Source organism: Strix uralensis, chromosome 2 (genome assembly GCF_047716275.1).
Source record: "Strix uralensis isolate ZFMK-TIS-50842 chromosome 2, bStrUra1, whole genome shotgun sequence".
Taxonomy (NCBI): domain Eukaryota; kingdom Metazoa; phylum Chordata; class Aves; order Strigiformes; family Strigidae; genus Strix; species Strix uralensis.
In genome coordinates, this window is record NC_133973.1 from 77,603,171 (window position 1) to 77,619,367 (window position 16,197).

At 41.7% G+C, this 16,197-nt stretch overlaps 1 protein-coding gene across 4 annotated transcripts in view; it reads left to right on the plus strand.

Annotated features, from left to right (window-relative positions):
* The window catches only part of GGACT (gamma-glutamylamine cyclotransferase), a 52,597-nt gene that overhangs the window by 30,138 nt on the left and 6,262 nt on the right, over positions 1–16,197 (plus strand). The window contains exon 1 of one of the 4 annotated variants that reach the window (XM_074859353.1): positions 9,161–9,250. The exons of the other annotated variants lie outside the window; for them this stretch is intronic. The gene's annotated coding sequence lies outside the window, so the exon portion shown is untranslated. Of the gene's footprint in view, positions 1–9,160; positions 9,251–16,197 lie in introns of those variants that run through there. 4 annotated transcript variants of the gene reach the window in all.

A 16,197-nucleotide genomic window follows, 5' to 3' on the forward strand; every position in this document is an offset into this window, starting at 1 on the left:
CAAAGGGCAAGTTTGGCAGCAGTCATGTTATTTCTGATACAGATTTGACTGGCTTGTTGTTGAGGATAGTCAGCAGTGAAGGATTCCCAGCCTGGATGGTCTAGGCTTTTCCTAGGCATTGTACTTACCAGTGGTTAGTCTTTCCTAATGTCCACCTTTGGAATTTAAGCTTATTTGGTCTTCTATCCAAGTAGATGCAGGAGGAAGCTTACTGCCTCTCTTTTCTATAACAGTACACTTTCATATATTTAAAGGCATGACCCTATATTCTCCAAAACAAGTGATTTCTCTAAAATAAGATGGTACAGTGTCTTTTTCCTCTATAGGTTGTGGTTTCTTGACCTACGATTGCGCTCACTCTTCTTTTTGTCCAACTGATGACATCTCTCAAAGTATGGTGCTCAAAGCTGGACATACTATTCAATTTGTGACCAAATCATAGCAGGAGATGATGTTCACGTGTCTTAATAGTGATGCGTTTGTATGTAAATATTAGGATATTTTTTTCAAGAGTACCACATTGTTGACTCATGTTGAGTTCAAGATCATTATAACTGCCAGATTAACAGCAGCTCTTTCTGCAGAGCTGCTGTTATGCTAATCTTTCCCCAGATTTTGTTTATGCAGTTGATTTTTCCTGGCTAATCTTAGAACTCTGCAGTGGCCTTACTTGAATGGTGGCTGCTGCAGAGCAGCAGTTGTGCAAGGGCTTGCAGTTGTTTCAGCAGCCTTTTGCATTGTGGCATTAATTGCATCTTTAATGTCCTTGAGTATTTTCATTACCAGTATTTCACTGCTACTAGAATTAATATAGCAAGTTTTGTACATATGTCCACTTTTAGATGAACATCTGATAATAGTCTTTCTAAACAGTTTTTTACGGAAGTACCAACAGTTCCTCTTAAATCATGTTTTTCTAGCTTCCTTGTGGGAATATCATGAGCAGCAGTGTCAAAAGTTCTACCAATGTCAAGATAAATAACTAGTATAGGTTAAGAAAGATGATTGCTTTTCAGCATCTGCACATCTTAACAGCTGTAGAAGTAGGAAACTACCTCTGTGCATATTCTAAATATTATTTTTTATTATTAGAAGGTCAGCATCCCTTCTTTCTTCCATAGGAACTGGCACTGGAAATAGTGGGTGTCTCCTTGGTCTGTCTTGGCAGTCCACCGATCAGCCTCACCCAGGCAGTCTGGGCTGGCTCAGCCCCTCTTGCTGAGCACAGGTTGGGCAGGAGATGTCAGGCTACTCTGCTGAGCAGCCCTAGACAAACCTTTTTGACCTCTATATTACTTTACCAGTTGTACTTCTGCTCCTATTCATGTCAAGTTTAAGCACATTCTGATTCAGTGACCACTGAATGCTTTTTTTTTTTTTTTTTTTCTGAAATGGTAAAGAAGCTGGAAAGAACAAGTGGTGGTGTTATACTAAATATAAGTATAGTAAAAGAAGGGTGGCAAGTGTTTCAGCCACACTGCCCAAGTCGCAGAAGGTAAAGGCAGGGACTGGGAGAAAGAAGAACCACCCACTGTATGAGAAGATCAGGTTTGAGATCATCTAAGGAACCTGAAGGTGTACAACTCCATGGGGCCTGATGAGATGCATCTGTGGGTCCTGAGGGAACTGGCAGATGAAGGGCCTGAGCCACTGTCAATCATATCTGAGAAGCTGTGGCAGTCCGGTGAAGTTCCCACTGACTGGAAAAGGGGAAACATAATCCGCATTTTTAAAAACGGAAATAAAGAAGACCTGGGGAACTATAGGCCAGTCAGTCTCACCTCTGTGCCCAGCAAGATCCTGGAGCGGATCCTCCTGGAAACTATGCTAAGGCAGATGGAAAATAAGGAGGTGATTGGTGACAGCCAACACGGCTTCACTAAGGGCAAATCATGCCTGACAAATTTGATGGCCTTCTACGATGGGGTTACCACGTTGGTGGGTAAGGGACGAGCAACTGATGTCATCTACCTGGACTTATGCAAAGCATTTGACACTGTCCCTCACAACATCCTTGTCTCTAAATTGGAGAGACATGGATTTGATGGATGGATCACTCGGTAGATAAGGAATTGGCTGGATGGTCACACTCAGAGGGTTGCAGTCAATGGCTCGATGTCCAAGCAGTGATGACTGGCATTCCTCAGGGGTTGGGACCAGTGCTGTTTAATGTCTTTGTTGGAGACATGGACAGCGGGATTGAGTGCACCCTCACAAAGTTTGCTGACAACACTGGAGGGAAGGGATGTGCCATCCAGAGGGACCTTGACAGGCTTGAAAGGTGAGCCTGTGAAAACCTCATGAAATTCAATAAAGCCAAGTGCAAGGTCCTGCACATTGGTCAAGGCAATCCTATGCAGAAGTACAGACTGGGTGATGAGTGGATTGAGATCAGCCCTGCAGAGAAGGACTTGAGGGTATCGGTGGATGGAAAACAGAACATGACCCAGCAATGTGTGCTTGCAACCCAGAAAGCCAACCATATCCTGGGCTGCATCAAGAGAAGTGTGGCCAGCAGGTCGAGGGAGGTGATTCTCCTCCTCTACTCTGCTCTCGTGAGACCCCACCTGGAGTACTGTGTCCAGCTCTGGGGTCCCCAACATAAGAAAGACGTGGACCTGTTGGAGTGGGTCCAGAGGAGGGCCACAAAGATGATTGGGGGGCTGGAGCACCTTCCTTATGAGGACAGGCTGAGAGAGTTGGGGTTGTTCAGCCTGGAGAAGAGAAGGCTCTGGGGAGACCTTATAGCAGCCTTCCAGTACTTAAAGGGGGCCGACAGGAAAGATGGGGAGGGACTCTTTGTCAGGGAGTGTAGTGATAGGATGAGGGGTAATGGTTTTAAGCTGAAAGAGGACAGATTTAGATCAGATATAAGGAAGAAATTCTTTAATGTGAGGGTGGTGAGACAATGAAACAGGTTGCCCAGAGAGGTTGTGGATGTCCCCTCCCTGGCAGTGTTCAAGGCCAGGTTGGACGGGGCTTTGAGCAACCTGATCCAGTGGAAAGTGTCCCTGCCCATGGCAGGGGGATTGGAACTAGATGGTCTTTAAGGTCCCTTCCAACCCAAACCAGTCAATGATTCTAAACAAATCATCCACGTAAAACCCATCTAACTTCACTAGTCTACCAGACTTAGGTAGTCTCTTTTTAAAATTGCTTCTGTTAACTTCTGTTTTAATCAAGCAATTGAGAGAAAAGCTTATTTTTATTAATGATTCAGCACTCCTCAGGCTTCAGCTTTTTTGTGCTTTCCATGCCTTTTTTTTCTTTATATGGGCTGTATATCAGATTCTGTTACTTGATAGCAGTATTCAAGGTTGTGTTGCTTGCCTGTCTTCCATTTAGGTGGTTTGATTTTTCCATCATCAAAAAGCTGGCCCCACAAATTAGTTGAGAGGTGGTAAATGCCTTGCTAGAGCATAGGGATCTCCTCCAAACGTTGTCTATGGATCTTAAATATATGTTCACCTGAAAATAATTCCTGTATCAATATTAGCCTTTTTGTTCTAGCTTTAAAATCCACAATGGTTGCACTAAAACCTGAGAACTCATACCTACAGAAGTCCCTAAATCTTATTGAAAAAGTATTGAAAGACAATGCAACTTTTGGAAAGTCTGCTGTGGAAAACTTAAGTGTAATTAGTGGAAGTGAAGTGTCAGTCTGAATATGTTTTTATGAAATGAATTACAAATATCTTGACCACATCTTCCCCCGTTTCCTGATACGGAGTTTTCTTCCAAAATGGAGACTTAAGAGCCTTTTGATTCTGCAGTATTGCATTCATTTGTTATAATACAGTATTTTCAATCCACCTTGTATAACAAGCTTATGAACCTTCTTTCAAAAGTTAAGGATTCTTTCACTAATTTATTTGAAAAGCTATATTTTAAAAAAATACTGCGCAACTTATATCTTGTACTAGTTGATCTGACTCCCTACCATAATGCTGTTTGGGTTTTGAAATAAGCATCAAAAGCTGAGAAAGCTTTCATTCTCTCATGCCCATTATCTAAAGTTTAAAGCAAATAAATACATGTACTTTCTCATTATTTTAATGAAATTACAGACTCACCAGTTCTCACTCTTTGCATTTTTCATGAATTTGTCAATTTTTGATTGGCTCTGTCTTGCTGATAGAGTGGAAGGAAGGAGAGATTGCGATTAATTAATTTTTCTTTTATATTTAAATTTTTATTTAATATCTTAGAGATCCAAGGAGCTCCAAACAACAATAAATCAAAATCGCTCTCCTCTGTCTATTCTCAGTGGATCCATCATAATAACCATTTAATACAACCCTAGACTGGACAGAAAATTAGTGATTAGCCAGTACAAAAATTGATTGCAATTAGCTAAATTCTGGGGTAGCAGAAGTCACCAGTTAAAGCCATTTTGGAAAACAGGTATAGGATTTAACTTGTTCAAAATATGGAGATACAGCAGAATTTTCACTTTCCTTCAGGCCTTTTTTGACCTTGACTAAGGGATGAAGGCTTTTAGACACCTTGAGTTTCATTTTTAAAATGACCTGTCGTGGTTAGTTAATTGATAATGTATCAATTAACCACAAAAATCATCTGTGTGCATCACTTCCCATCATTTTCTATGGTTCCACTTCTTTTTGAAGTATTACTGCCCTAAAATCAAAGCGCACACACGCAACTGCAGAGCATTTTAGAAATATACGGTGTTATTCTGGTGACACCAGGTGTTGAAAGCAAAAAATGTAATGCATTATGTATTCAGAAGCATGCCTTTATTAATTGATAGTTATCATGAGGTAAGCAGTGAACTAGTGAAGGTTTGTAATTTGACAGTAATTTGAGTTATCTATTTTAAAAGAAATGTTCACCTGCTGAAAATCAGAAGTAATTTGTTCCTGTCTTTTTAAGCCATATCAAAAAGACAAAATGAAATTCTTGCAGTTTCTCTTTTTCCTAAGTAGTGCACTGTTTCTTGACTTACATCTAGTGTAACTCTCTAATTATATTATTTAATTAGCATCACTAAGTGAGTATTTGCTTAAAGAATGCGGAAGTGAAATTAACTGAGATATCCAGATGTTCCTAGATACTGTTTGTCAAATCTGGGAGAAATGGTGTTCAGAATATTAACATATTCCTGTATTTGGGGATTGGGAGTTACCAGAGACTGCTGTACTATGTGATGTTAGGGTGGGGAGAGTGGCATTGGGAGGGCAGTGATTGAGTTGTTCAAGAGCTGAATGGTAACTTTCTACAGCCAAGTTGGACTACAGTTATTTAATAACGTTTTATGCATTTCCAACACTGTAGGGGTAATGTTTTTCTCTGCAAATTTCAGTTAACATAATCTTAAATCCAAAAATGTGGTATTTGGTTAATCTGTGAAATCATCTCTTCTTATTTCAGCTTTCCCTTGTGAAATGTATTTGATGTGAGGGTGTACAAGTGTTCACCCATAACTACCTCTTGAAACTCCCAGGCCACAGATCCTATGAGCCAAGACCTTTCAGTGGAAGCAGTCTCTTTTTAAAAACATGGTGCTGACTTCTCCATGGTATTCAGTGGAGGCTCTTCTCTTTAGTTTTGGCATAAAAATAAATTATAAATGGTGGTCATAAATTTACTTTAAATTAGGAGGAAAGTTGCTAAGAGCAGTTGGGTGTATATATCAGTTTGTGCCAAGAGGAGGTGTGTGTTGAAAATGTCTGTTGATCCCAATGCAAGAAGAAAGTGTTCAGTTTTCACTTAGAAGGATAGAGAAGTCTTAGGACTTGCTCTTCCTGTCCGACTCATCCTGTTCACTGACACTGAAACTGGGAAAAGTAAAGTATGAGGAAGTAAACTGAAGGATACTGTACATATTACTGGGTATTTGGGACCTATTTGGAAAGGTGGGATCCCAGTAAAGCACAGGAATAAAATAAAGCCCATTGCAGCAGATATGAAGTGTTTTCTCATTTCCAGAGCAAACCTGGAAAAGAATGAATATAGCGTTTCCATTGTCATTTCTGCCTCACATCCCACGGTATAGATACTAGTTTAGGAGTTACCCTTTTCACACTGAAATCTGTGCATCCTCTTTGGTCTGCTTCATTGACAACTAATGCAGCCAGTTTAGCCATGCTCTTTTCTCATTGTTTTGTCCCATGCTTGGGGTGTGTGAGGAGGTTGTTGTGGGGAGGTACTAAAGCTAGTTGGAGGATACACTAATTTATACTTGAGGCTTAATCACCTTTGCTTGGGATCTGCTCCAGTCCTAAATTGGCTACATCTTAAGATTTGGCTTGAGGCATTAGGAATATTTTATATTGTAATATTGCATTGTCTTCCCTCCGTGCCTTTTTTCTCAACACAAAGTCTAGATGATGGATAGGTATAGTTGGACACTCTCTTAGATATTTGAATGCCTCTAAAGGTATGTGAGTTTGCTCTGATGTGCACCCAAAGTACCTTTGAAGACTTATGTCCCTAGAATGCTGTTTTTTATCAAAAAAAATGCTTTTTCAGCTACTCTGTGAGCTGTTATGATACAGGAACATACTGCAGATGGAAAACACCTGGTTTGTAGAAGTAAAATCCTTCATAAAAGTACCGTGTGATCATTCATGTGAGAAGAGGGAAATATCTGAATGGGAATGGTTGGAAAATGAGCATGTGAATTTGAGGACTGCAAAACATATATCATTCTTCTTGAGTATTATTTTCTCCTGGCCTACAGCTTGCTTTTGTTCACTCATCATTCTGCAATCAACTAAAATATACAAGAGTGTTTCACTTTATGACAAGATCACCCATCTAGTTGACCAAGGGGATGTAGTGGGTTTGGATTTTAGCAAAGCTTTAGATACTGTCTCTCACAGAATCCTTCTGGATAAACTGTCCAGCACACAGCTAGACAAGTCCATAATATGTTGGGTGGCTGATGGGTCAGGCTCAAAGAGTTATAGTAAATGGGGTCACATCAGTCTGGTGGCCAGTCACCAGTGGGGATCCCCAGGGCTCAGTTTTAGGGCCAGGGCTCTTTAATGTTTTTATAAATGATCTGGATGCAAGAATCAAATGTATGTTAAGTTTGCCAATGATACTAAACTAGGAGCAGCGGTGGATTCTCACAAGGCTAGAGAGGCCTTACAGAGAGATCTGGGTAGACTAGAGAGGTGGGCAATCACCAACCATATGAAAGAACAAGTGCCGGGTTCTCCACCTGGGATGGAGTAATCCTGGTTATATGTACAAACTGGGGGATGAGAGGCTGGAGAACACCCCTATGGAAAGAGATCTGGGGGTTTGGGTTGGTGGCAGGTTGAATATGAGTCAACATTGTGCCCTGGCAGCCAAAAGGGCCAACTGTGTCCTGGGGTTCATCAAGCGCAGCATCTCTAGCCAGTTGAGGGAGGTGATTGTCCCACTCTACACCGCACTGGTGTGGCCCCACCTTGAGTACTGTGTGCAGTTTTGGGCGCCTCAATACAAGAAGGACATCAAACTATTAGAGTGTGTCCAGAGGAGGGCGACTAAGAAGGGTGAAAGGCCTTGAGGGCAGGACTTAGGAGGAGCGGCTGAGGCCACTTGGTTAGTTGAGCTTGGAGAAGAGAAGGCTGAGGGATGACCTCATTGCTGAGGGGTGACCTCATCTCAGTCTACAACTTCCTCAAGGACAGTGGGAGTGGAGGTGCTGATCTCCTGATGACCAGTGACAGGACACGAGGAAATGGAATGAAGCTGCATCAAGGGAAGTGCAGATTGGACATTAGGAAAAGGTTCTTCACTGAGAGAGTGGTCAGTCACTGGCACAGGCTCCCCAGGGAAGCGGTCGCAGCACCAAGCCTGTCAGAGTTCAAGAAGCATCTGGACAATGCTCTTAGACATACAGTTTAGTTTTAGGTAGTCCTGTGAGGAGCAAGGCATTGAACTCTGATCATTATGGGTCCCTTCCAACTTGAGATATTCTATGATTCCTTCATTGCCTTTGAGTCATGAGTCCCCAGAAGTTCTTGTCAGTGGTCCCTAAGCACATGTTTCTGCACTTTGGTTCATTAAAAGCCATCTTATTTCAGTTACACAGTTCATGGGCCATCTAATATGAAGCATAAACCAGTCTTCCTCAGGATGCATCACACAGTCGTGGTAGGCACACAACTACTTGCTGTAGCAAGACCAGTAATAAAAAAAATAACACTGATTCCTAAGGAAGATGGCTGGTAACTTCTGTCTGTGCTTATTACTCTTAATTTTAATATAGTCTGTTATAATCTTGCCTTAACCAACCCCTTATTCATATACAGTTCTTGCCTATGACTTGATCTGGAGATATTTTCACTGCATATTAAATAAAGTATTTTACTTGACTCCCAAGTTCATTGCGTTATCCTTGTCGAAGGAGGTTGTTTTAATGACATTGGTCTGGCTTTTTTGCATTCAGAACCACATTGCATATTATTCCCCTTCTCATTTACTTCCAGTACTTGATTCTGTTCTTCCTTTATCAAGTTAGTAACAGAAATTCCTTTTCAAAGGTCACTGAAAAGAGGCTGCACAGCATGTATAAAGCTATTTTCATTTATATAAATATTTTATTTGTAAATAATTGTCTCATATAAATGTCTATATAATTCAGATTAATATTATATAATGTTTTCCTATTATAGCCAGACCTCTGGTTTAAGATGCCTTTCATTAAGGCTTCCTTCCAGGAATCCTGGACACTGCCAAGGAGACCTTCAATTACAGTAAATTCTACATGCCATCGTAAAACTAAAATAGCTTTTTTTGCAATTGCAAATGTATATCTAAGTAGAGATATGGAATTATTTCTGTGAGTATTTCTTGTGAGCCTCTTGTGGCTCCAGGAGGATTTAAGGGCTTGTGTAGCTGGTTTTCCTTGTTCTTCATTAAATACAGACCTGTGTTAAATTTTGCATCTGACTACAGAATCTGCTTCTGCATTGGAGACCAAACCATTCCTCACCTGAAAATAAACATTTCATTCAACACATCCTTATAGGACATACACAAACAAACTGGGAATTTCTTGTCTTCTTGCTTATCTTTGACTCAGCCAGGCAGGAGGATATTTGGTATTCTGGTCAGTGCATCTTCTGGATCTGAAAGCAATTACTCCAGTGCCTTGCTGAGTGCCATTTCAGGCTAGTTTTGGATGCCCCCAGAATATGTATTTGTTTCTTCTGTGTAGAAGATAGCAGGCCGGTAAATGTATTTACTTTGAGATAAGGATGCTTTCCCAGTTGATGAAGAAGGACGTGAGGTATGTTTCAGATTTCATTGCAGGACTCTTCAAGTCTTTTTTGGAGAACAAAAATCAGAAAAATTGAAATAACTCATTAGTTCTCATTTCATGATGATCTGTGACTTTTTATCTTTTCTATAGTAAACTCTGTGGGACTGAAGTAATTATATACATCTGCTCATGGTTCTTTGTAGTTTTGATTTGGTGTTCTGTTTTGGTTTGTATTTTCTTACATTTTATTATATTAGAAAATGGTGGAAGAGATTTGCTGAGATATGACTTGGGTTTTGTTTATTTTTTCACTTGTATTGAGCTGTAAGCTGAAATTCACTTTTAAAAAATAAATATTTTTATTAAACTACCAGTATTTTCAAAGTAAGACTCGCATATACATTTAATTAATTGAGCAAATAAAATAACTGCAGTTAGTGAATTAGAATAGAATCATAGAATCATTTTGGTTGGAAAAGACCCTTAAGATAGAGTTTAACCGTTAACCTAACAAACACTGCCACGTCCACCACTAAGCCATGTCCTGAAGTGCCACATGTACACGTTTTTTAAATACCTCCAGAGATGGGAACTCAACCACTTCCCTGGGCAGCCTGTTGAACTGCTTTGTTTTGTTACCAGTATTTCACATGTTAAATATTATGCTTTTCCACAGATTTGATTCATAGACTGAAAGGGTAGTACAAGTACTCTTTTTTTTTTTTTTTTTTTTAAAAAAAAAAAAAAGGGCAAAAAACTCAATACCCACACCCCACCCCCCAAAAAAAACCAACCCAAACACATAATCAGTTTCTTAGCTTTAAAAAACTTGACCTGAATAAATTAAATAAAGTAGAAGGAAAATATTTCTGTGCATCACAGAAAGATCTGTTGAAATTTTTTAATCTTTTCACATTTTCCACTATTTGTCCAATAGCTGTCTCCAGACCAGCGGTTTGACTTGCTTTAGAGCTGTAGCTGCAAACCGGTGATTCTACAATTCTCCTTTTTTATTATGTGAATACTCCACTTCTGTGCACACTTAGTAACTGCAGCTGTGGTCCTCCAAATGTCAAGAAGGGCCTCCCCTCCTTCCACTGCTACCTAGTGGCATCTGTGCAAATCAAAAAGCATTAATGTTAGTATATATTCTATGAGTACAGGTATACCTTATTATCCACTACCCTTTCCAAACCTCACAAAATTTCTATGACCTGCTTCTGAGTGAATATGCTTGGCCATTACTCTGTGCCGTCTGTACTCTTCCTGGTTGAATATTTAAAATATTGTTTGCATTTAAATCTGGTGGTTTCTCCAGTACAGCTGGTTTTAATCTTCCTCTCTCCTTTTCTGTGGGCTACTAACACTTTACAAGCAAAGCATGGCTCCATGTAGAAAATCCTTGTGTGTATACAAGGATGCTGTAAATGCCTATGAATTACCTTTCCTTGGCCCTTAAAAACAGGCTGTAGTTTCCCAGGGAATCACAGGCTGAAAAAAAACTGTCTGTTAGGGTTTCCTGATGCTTCATTTCTGCCACGCTGGTCAAAGGTTTGTGTTTCAGTAGCTGGTCCGCACTGGGGTAGGTAGGTGTTTCTGGTGGAAAAATAGCGTAGTGTTATGTGACACTGTTCCCAGATTTATACCTGGATTTTCTGTTTGGCTCATTTAGCGGAGCAGATTTGTTCCCTGAACATGTGCGTTTTTGTTTGGTTTTTAGCAGGGTTTGGGAAGCATAATCTTGCAGCAACCCCTCTGCGTGGTGCTTCAAGGCTCTGGCACCTCAGCTCATCCCCGTGAGCCATCCTGCTGCCACCTGCGGAGCTGCTGGCTGGAGTGGCTTCCTGCTACTCGATCGGGACGTCCAGCTGCCATCTGGCCCTGCTGGCCACACAGCAAGGCTGGAGAGGCTCCACTGGGTGCTCACAGGGCTGCTGGGTCTCACCTAGGCAGATGCCGCACCCTGGCATCTCCACGCTGGCTGGAGTACAGGCATAAGATGGCCTCCAGAGCCACAGGCTCCTGTCGGCGGCAGGCTCCTGTTACTGAATGATGGGGTTTTATTTAACATCTCCTTTCATGGCTCGATCAGGCTCACGAGGGACAAGGGGACGGTGCTGTGCCATAACCTGAGCACCTCTCCCCTCCTTACAGAGCATCGTTGTGCAGCCGTTCCTCCGTTTCCCTTGTGGAAAGGCACCTCTTGATCTTGCACAAGACACCATCTTTTCTCTCTTCCTTCTCTCTCTCTCACCATCTTTTCAGTGAAGAAAAATACATTCCCATGCTTAGGTACTCAAAGTATTTGCCATGTTTCGCAGGCCGGGATGCTCTTCTTGGTCCAAAGCAGCAAACTGACCGCTCCGGGTATTGGCATGTAAATCAGTGTGCTGACCTCGCGGGGAACCCGTCCAAGCTGCAGGCTGTGTCCTGAGTTTCAGGATGTCGGCGGTTTGAAACCCTGGGCTATGCTCTGCATGACAATGACAAAAACCACTTCAAATTCACGGTAGCATCCAAAACTGTACCGGGAGCAGGGCTGGCATAGCAGGGCTGCCCTATCAAAAGTTGTTTTTTACTTTTTTCTTGTAACAGCAATCTAGCATTTAAAATCAATGCTCCATTTTCATTTTGTTTTCTTTTTGTATAGTTTAAGCACCTATGCTAAAGGTGCAAAGATGAGACATTTCTGTGTATGTCATTTAAATTAATTGTCATATACTTGAAACAGCAGCATAAGGACCCACCATGCTGAGTGGGATTTTTGAGAAGCCATCTAGTCTGCTACCTTTCCCTAAAGGCAGTTCATCTTGATAGCTAATTCCAGGCAAGATTAACTGTAGCATCCATGATAGTTGGGACAAATACCTATTTTTCAAGAGTTTCAGTTTTCAAGGCTTCAACACTTGGATTTTCAGTAAATGCTTAACACCCCAGTTGCCACTCAAGAATAAGATGCTTGATGTGTCACTGTGTTCTTCTGAAACATCAGCTGGTTGCTCAATAGCACTCAAAAAAGCGCTGGGGGAAAGGAGTGTGAACAAAACAGGAGACGTGATTTATATCCCCATATCCATTCTCAAATATTTCAGTTCTCAGAAAAACTATAGGAGAACAAGAAATATTGGAGGAAGAGGTGGCAAAGGTGATTGCAGGTAAGGAGTGTTTTCAGTTCTGTTAAATACACATGGACTCGTCAGCCTAGAAGAGAGTAGGAGCTGGAAAAGTACCTGGTGGCACTGAGGAGGTGCACAGAGACTCATGACTTAGAGGAAGAGCTGTCAGATGAAGCAAGCAGGTGACAGGGAAAAAAAAAAAAAACAAAAACAATTTGCGTGTCATGCAGCTGCGTGGAGCCAAGGGGTGGGGCTGCCTGCCACACGCTGCTGCCATTGCTGCTGTTCACAAAAGCACTTGTGCAAGCTCACAGGAGGAAAAGGCCTTTACGCACCATGGCTGTCACCACCTCTGGCTTAGGAAGGATCTGGACCCAAGTCTGGAAGTGCATCACTGTTGCTGTGCCCTGCTCTTGTACTCTTGCTGAAGTATCTGCTGTTCGCTACCATCAGACAGGGGACACTAGGCTCTCCAGCCTTTTTGTGATTTATGGTTATTCTTATGCCCTGTGTGTTCTTATGATTAGAAAGCTGCTCCTATCCATGTTAATTATTCCGTGCAAAAATTTTGGCTGGCTGTGTGTTCACATATGTGGAGAACAATTGTCTCTTCTATTTACACATATTTGTAAGTGATTATGCCTCATTTCATCAGCTCCTATTTAAGCTCCTGCTTGCTCAGTCTGCACCCCAGAAAAGAGTCCTGGTCTCAGTGCCCTGACCTGAGGTCTCTCTGAGGACTTCTATAGTCCACAGGTTTCCAAATTGTGGTAGCAAGACCTTGATATAATATTCTGTCTGAGGCTCATACAATATTACTTAATATTAGGACAAAACAGTCCATAATAGTGATATAGTACTCTCTTGGGGGGCAACTCCCCCACCCCCAGCTCAATTTGTCCAAGTCCATTGACTTTCTGTTTTCTTCATCCTCCTTTTCTTGTCCTACAGTCTGACTGGCAATCCCCTCCTGTCACTGCAGTGTCTACAAATGTAGTCTGTTGATCAGTCTAATGGTGTGTCCAGCATGTTTCTAAAACATTGCATCCCCAGTACCTTTTTGCATGTGGTGGTTTTATCTGATTGTCACTTGGAGGCCTCTGTAGCTGCTCCTGACAGTCACTTTGGGAGTGAAACTCTTTCTGGTGGTAGTAAAAATTAATCTAACAAAGTTTCTCTGTGCAGTAGAGTTGAAAGTGATTTGAAACGGTTTCAACAGACAAAAGGCAAATGTTTGCTGTGACGCCGAATGGGTGCGAGGCACGTGAGCAGCACTGATCGGTGCTTGTCCATCCTTGCTCTGCCTCCTGACAGATACTCCAAGATACCTCCAAGATACTCCAGCTTAAGTGCAGGAGTATTTGTTGATTTGGGGATATAAACTATCCAAAGGCAAAATGAAAAGTATCTGCCGAGTATGTTAAGTGGCTTTTCAGGTAGTGCCTGGTAGCGTCCAGCATGGCACTGGTTACTCTAATACTCTTGTTTGTTTTCACAAACCAGCACCTCACAGTTTCTGAGCGGACAACTGCTGCGAGGAGACCATAACCTCTTGATTTCAAAGGAGCCATCATTTTGCTGGTGCCTCTGTGGTTAATGTAAGAAAGGTGTCTTGCCATAAACTTTTTCCGAGGTATTCAGCAAGGTTGGAAAGGGGTCGGCCCGGGCAGGAAGCCCTTGTCTGTGCTATAAAGAAAATAGCAAGCAACAAAATGAAAGCATCAAAGGACCAACAGGATGCAGTCCCAGGAGTCCTCTCTGGCATGTTAGTCCTTCTTGAAAGTTAGCATTGAGTGAAGAGTGACCTTAAAACTCGCTTCATTCAAACAGACTGGGCTCAAGTTTAAAGTTCAAGGCATTTTGTTTTTTCACCTGTTTCCTACAGTTTCAAGAAACTTCTGAAGAATTAATGTGTAACTATATCTGGTCACCGAGCCAACACAGAGAATTTTTCTCAAGGGAAAATAATGTTACTGTATGGAGTGAGAGAAATGGATACCTTCTGAGATGGGAGAAAAAGTTTCAACAAAATAAAACCCAAAGCCACTGCTACCATGATCACAAACAGCCCTGGAGCCAGCATAACAACACACACACTATTTCTTATTTAATTTTCAAAAGGAGCTGGTAGGATCCTGTAATTGTCTGAATCATGATGAAAGGATGGGTTTTGTTGAAGCTGCTGCTGCTTGGGAAGCAAGGTCTTGTTTGGGGCACAACCTGGGAGCCCGACTGCAGCAGCTCAGCTTTGTCTGTGAGTGCGTGTTGACTGAGACAGCGACTGGCCCTGTGGCTGCCCATCCCTGTCTCATCGTGCTGGAGCTGTTGTGCCCCCGAGAGGGAAAACTGAAGCCCTGACCTCAAACTCCATCTGTAGGCAAGGGCAGATGTGGATACAGTGCCGCAGCCCTACCATTGCTAATGCCAAGTGGCAACCTGGGCTGCTGGCCGGCGACGGTTACAAACTGCTTTTAATTTTACCCAACAGAATCTTCTACCTGCATGATCCTGAAATAGTTACTTTATTTTCTGATCTTTGCATCTCATGTAACAAAGCAACTAAATTGATCCCACAAGCGGTTCAGCAGGTCATCTTTCATAGCTAAAAGAAATAGTTTGAAGAGATGACATACAGATTTCACTTGCATTGCCCCATGCCATTAAATTTTAATGATTCTGGCATGAATATTTCATGAAAATACCTCTGAAAGTGTTTGTTTTGCCCTGGCAGCTAATACTCAGTATAGAGTCTGGGGTTTTTTTTGTTTGGTTTTTGGTCGATTTTCTCTTCCTCTTAGGTGGTTTAGTGTAGGTAAGAAGTGTCAAACTGGATTAAGTGAGAAAAGTTAACTTCTTGTTGGTGATTCAGTGAAGGGATGCTGTCTGTAACTCTTTTCAGCTGCTTAGTGGGTCTGTGAAATGACCCTCAAATAAAATTCTGCTTTTTGCTGTCCTGCCACAAGGTGGCTAAAAATGTTTTGAAAGCCCAGGATCTGCGAGTACTAGAAATGATGCTAATACATCTACAGCCTGTCTGCAACGCAACACACAGCGCACAGGAGACCAGATTTGTTGCACAGAAAATTGTATGCATCTTATTTATATGGAGCGATGTTCAGAAAATGTTTTTATCAAGTTTATTCCAGTCACTCCTCAGCCAGGGTTGTCTGGGCTTGGCTTTGGTTGTTTTGGGAGTTTTTTTAATAGAATGAGAATTCATTGCACCCAGCCCATCCCACTGTGGACTGCAGCGGTGCGATGGGGAGCTCAGTGGCCACCTGCCCATGAACCCAGAGATCTACCAGTACATCAGCTCTACACAAACTGTGGCTGAAACTTCAGGGTCCTCCTCCACCTCCACTTAAACCGCCTGATGCAAATGCTAAATTGGAAACGCTTACCCAAGCCTGGGTTAGCAAGCTCTTTTGTTGTTGCTGAGTTTTGTGGGTCCTGTGCTAGGATGATGGGTGCGTTTCTTTAAATCGATAATGTTTCCAAATAGCTGGCTGCTGTGCCATCAGAAACATGTACTTCATTTTCACCAGTTTCAGGAGTGGTAACACTTTTCCTTGCAAACTTTTTGGAAGCTTATCTCTAGCTGTACAGTAGGGACAGAGCTTTTGTTTAATGGAAATGAAGCGTATCTTTTTCTTACAGATGCACCAATTGCTCTTGAGCTTTTTATGTGCGTTTTAGGTTTTCCTTTTTATTTTTTAACTTATTAACTCTGACAAGTAACCTCTTGGTTGTGAACAATTTAATTCACAATTCATTTTTCTGATTCAAAGTGAACACGAGTGCCCTAATCCCCTAATGGGAATTAATTGCATGTTTCAGTGCTTAACTCTGATCCTTTCT